This window comes from Phoenix dactylifera, unplaced genomic scaffold (assembly GCF_009389715.1).
Source record: "Phoenix dactylifera cultivar Barhee BC4 unplaced genomic scaffold, palm_55x_up_171113_PBpolish2nd_filt_p 000306F, whole genome shotgun sequence".
NCBI classification, from domain to species: Eukaryota; Viridiplantae; Streptophyta; class Magnoliopsida; order Arecales; family Arecaceae; genus Phoenix; species Phoenix dactylifera.
The window spans coordinates 564,815-570,000 of NW_024067780.1; the positions used below are offsets into that span (position 1 = coordinate 564,815).

The following is a 5,186-nucleotide window of genomic DNA, read 5'->3' on the forward strand; positions in this document are numbered from 1 at the left end:
CTTGTAATGTCATGTCATTCATCTTTTCCTCAAGTATCCCTGCATCATAATCAAAAACTACTCTCTTGCTAGAAGAGACATCATTAGTATCATCAAAAACAACATGTATAGACTCTTCAATAACAAGGGTTCTTTTGTTGAAGACTCTATAAACTTTACTTGATGTAGAATATCCCAAAAAGATACCTTCATCAGATTTGGAATCAAATTTGCCTAAGTTATCTTTGTCATTATTATGAATGAAACACCTACACCCAAAAATATGAAAATAGTTTACTTTGGGCTTTCTATCTCTCCAAAGTTCATAAGGTGTTTTCTTTATAATTGGTCTCAATAAAACTCTATTTAATATATGACATGATGTGTTAACGGCTTCTCCCCAAAAATATTTAGGGAGGTTACTTTCACACAACATGGTTCTAGCCATTTTCTCTAGGGTTCTATTCTTTTTCTCTACAACTCCATTTTGTTATGGTGTCCTAGGTGCAGAGAAATTATGAGTTATTCCCTTTTTTACTACAGAATTCATCAAATAGATGATTTTCAAATTCTATTCCATGATCACTCCTAATAGCTATAACTGAAGTATTTCTTGAGTTGGCTACTTCTTTATAAAATTTCTTAAATACAGAAAATGCTTCATCTTTATGAGCTAAAAATATGATCCATGTGTATCTAGAAAAATCATCTACAATGACAAGACCATACTTGTTTCCACCAAGGCTTGTGGTTCTAGTTGGTCCAAAAAGATCCATATGAAGTAGTTCAAGGGGTCTTGCAGTAGAGACACAATTTATGAATTTAAGGAACTTCTAGATTGTTTGCCATATTGACATGCTTCATAAATTTTATTTTTCTCAAATTTTAGCTTTGGCAAACCAATCACGGAATCTCTTTTAACTAATTTAGATATTGTATCCATACTTGCATGACCTAATTTACGGTGCCATAACCAACTTACATCACTAACCTTAGTATCATTAGCTACTAAGCAAGGACTATTTTTAGCGAGATCTTCAAGATCTACTACATAGACGTTACCACGTCTAATTCCTTTAAATACTAAGCCATTGTCAATTGAGTTGGTTATGATGCATAAAGATAGCTTAAACAAAACATCAAAACCTCTATCACATAATTGACTAATGCTAAGTAAGTTATGCTTAAGACTATCTACAAATTGTACATTATCAATGAAGGTTGAAGAGGTAATTTGTACTTTACCTTTACCAACGATGTGATCTTGATTATTGTCTCCAATAGTCACAGCACCTTCCTTTTTAGGCTCTAGGGTGAAAAATTACTCCTTGTCATCCATCATGTGTCTTGAGCAGCCACTATCCAAGTACCAACAGTTTTTGTCGACCTTGGCTGCAAGACACTCCTACACAAGAAAATCATACAATTTTAGGTACCCAAGTATTTCTGGGTCCTTCAAGGTTAGTAATGTTGGTTCCTTTTGGAACCCAAATCTTTTTAATCTTTCTTTTAATTTCAGGATTTTTGTGGTTACATAAATTGGCTATATGTCCTACTTTACCACAACGAAAACAAGTTGCATTTCTGGTTTTACTTTCTCCGGCTTTTACAAAGAAGTTTTTAAGAAATTTTTGTTTGTTGTTAGGCTTACTAAATACAGCTCTTTGACTATTAAGTATCATGTCTAGTTTTTCCACCCAGCGTCCCGCATCCTTCTCTTTCCCCATTCAAAGAAAAAAATAGAGAGAGGAAACAGGGGAGGCCCTGTTTCCGAAAAGAAAAGAGAAAAAAAAAAAGAAGAAAGAAAATGAAAGGGGGATTAATGTGGGAAATGGAAGGCTAAAGTCCTAGGGAGGGTGATGGAGGAACCTTTGATGTATTGCTCTTTGAAGTAAACTCTAAACTTTTGCTTTCAATGATTTATATTTATTGACATATTCTTGATCCATGCATAGTTATTTCGTAGATAGATCTTTAATGGATTATGATTATTGATATATGGATTGCTTTAGTATTTGATTCGTCGTAGACGTAGAAAGCACGATGAATGCTTAGAAATTGAGTTCATATGTTTATGAAACATATACCATGATTAGATCTATCCTACATTTAATCTTTAATCAAGAACCATAGAGTTTATTCCTTGGATGCAATATCATCAAGGGGGATTCCAGATCCCTACCATTTTTATTTCATTGAATTGTGTTTATTATTCTCTGCATTTAATTTCTGAAAATCAAAACATCATTTTAATCCACAAATTTTATTTAATTAATTAATCTGAAAATTACGCTAATAATCTATAAATTTCGTTCCCTGAGGATTCGACCTCGGACTTCCGAGATTTTACTACTTGTGCGATTCTCCTGCACTTGGGAGAACAATTTTATTTTTGCATCAAGTTTTTGGCAAATTAAAGGGCTAATCCCCTTCAAGTCGGCAATAGACCATCCTAAAGCTCCCTTATATTTCGTTAGAACACCAAGTAATTTTCTTTCTTGGGCATGATCCAGATCAGATGAGATGATTATAGGAAATGTGTCCTTGGATCCAAGAAAGGCATACATGAGTTCCTTCGGTAAAGGTTTCAACTCGAGCTTAGGTGTTTGTTCATGGGATGGTACATCTTTGCTTTTAGAGGTGGCAACTGTTCAAATTCCTCTATTCTTGGTCTCCACCCATTGACCATCATGACATCCGAGTTATCTAAAATAGGTGGGACCATATCATCAGCAGTACCTTCAGAACACCAATCTATCAAACCATTGTCGGCCGATTCAGTAAATGTTTCTTTTAACAAATATTCTTCCGCAATGGTTTCAACCCATTCAACTTCTTTACTTTCTTCATGATCACTGGGTTGTTTGCCTATACTAAAGACGTTCAGTTCCAAAGTCATATTGCCAAAAGAAAGCTTCATGATACCATTCCTACAATTGATCAATGCATTAGAAGTTGCAAGGAATGGACGTCCTAAGATGACTGGAATCTGAGATGGTGAATTGGAAGCCGGATGTGTGTCCAGTAAGATAAAGTCGACAGGAAAATAGAACTTGTCTACTTGGACCAACACATCTTCGATAATCCCTCTAGGGACCTTCACTGACCGGTCAGCTAATTGTAAGGTCACAGTTGTTGGCTTCAACTCACCCAAACCAAGTTGCTCATATACCGTATATGGCAACAAATTCACACTCGCTCCTAAATCTAACAATGCTCGCTCAATCCTAAAATTGCCAATGATGCACGAGATAGTTGGGCAACCTGGATCCTTATATTTAGGGAGAATGTTATGCTGTAAAATTGCACTTACATTTTCAGCCAAAAATGCCTTCTTCTTGACATTTAAACGACGCTTGACAGTGCATAAATCTTTTAAAAATTTTGCATATGAAGGCACTTGTTTGATTGCATCAAGAAGAGGTACATTGATTTTTACTTGCTTAAAAAGCTCAAGAATTTCAGAGTTTGGTTCAAGCTTTTGCAAGGGCTTTAATCTTTGTGGAAATGGTGCAGGAAAAGGACATTTGATTTTTTCAGTAGATGTTGGTGCTTCAGTTTCTTCGTTATCCTTTTCTTTTGTCTTGGGAGGGTCAGAATCAGGTATGACTTGTGTTTGTTCTGGGACTGGTCGGTCAATAATCTTTCCACTTCGCAAAGTTATTATACTCTTTGCTTGCTCTTTATGTGAAGTTGAAGATGATGCATTACTACCGCCATAGATTTGAGGATTAGGTTGTGGTTGAGCTGGTAGCTTACCCTTCTCTTGAGCACTTAAAGTAGTGGTCAGCGTTGTCAGTTGATTTCTTAAGTCATCATTGATTTTAGTTTGACCTTGCATGAAAGATTGCAAAGTTTCTTCGAGACTGGATTTTTGAGGGGGTGCATGTGCATAATGAGGGTGCGGAGGTGGAGGAGTTGGGTTATATACTTGTTGAGGTTGGTCATTCCTCCACCTGAAATTTGGATGGTTCTTCCATCCAGGGTTGTAAGTACCCGAAAAAGGATTATTGAAAGATTTTTGATAGGTATTCATAACATTGGCCTGATCGTGCAAGACTTCCTTGAATGCGGGTATTGTGGGGCAATCAGTGATGAGATGGCCAGGCATCTCGCAAATCCTACAACACTCGTTGTTATGCTCTACGGTCTTGACGGGTTCAGTCCTTCTAAGTTCAATTTTCTCTACCTTCCTAGTAAGGGCTGCCATTTTAGCTTGAATATCATCCTGAGTATTAAGGTTGTAAAGGCCCCCGTGTGGAATGCTAGTAGTCTTAGGCAAAGGTTTATTCACTCTATCCCCTGTATCCCATAATTGTGCAGTCTCTGCGAGAGAGTCTAAATAGTCCCATGCCTCATCGGGTTGCTTTTCCAGAAATAGACCATTGCACATAGTCTCTATAAATTGTTTTAATTGTGGAGACAATCCCTCGTAAAAGAAACTAATGGTTCTCCATGTTTCAAACCCATGATGAGGACAAGAGAGTAGCAAATCTTTAAATCTCTCCCAGCATTCATAAAATGTTTCATGGTCTTTTTGTTGAAAATTACTAATGTGCCTTTTCAAAAAATTAGTCCTTTGTGCGGGAAAGAACTTTTTTAAAAATTCTCTTTGCATATCATGCCATGTTCCTAACGATCTTGGTCTCAAGGAGTTCAGCCATGTCTTGGCTTTATCCTTCAAGGAAAAAGGAAACAAGGTTAATTTAAGGACATCTTCCGATACATTTGGCACTCTAAATGTGATGCTAATTTCCTCAAAATCCTTAAGGTGAAGATAAGGGTTCTCGGATTCCATTCCATTATACTTTGGCAGCAATTGAATTACTCCTGGTTTGATTTCAAAGTGTCCTACATTTTTAGGAATAATCATGCATGAAGGTTGACTAGTCCTAGTGGGATGTAAGTATTGTCGAAGTGTCATAACTGGGGTCTACCTTCATCACCATGGTGACTTCCTACATGATAGTCAACTTTAAAGACCACGCAATAGCACGTATCTGGTAGGATAGTGATTACGGGTATCGATCCACAGAGATTGGGCTACAGTTGTTTTTTTTTTTTTTAAAAAAATAAAATATTTAAAAAGAAAGAGTTGGTGAAGAAAATTAAACTAAGGAATTTTTAATAAAGCAAAATGCAATTAAAAAGATATCAGTTTGGGAGAACCTAGGGCAAGGAATTCACCACTAACATCGAGACAAGGG

The 5,186-nt window shown here is 36.4% G+C and overlaps 1 pseudogene; it reads left to right on the forward strand.

The window, feature by feature from the left end:
- Positions 1–4,442: 4,442 nt before the first annotated feature.
- Positions 4,443–4,540, forward strand: LOC120105539 (annotated as a pseudogene).
- Positions 4,541–5,186: the final 646 nt, after the last annotated feature.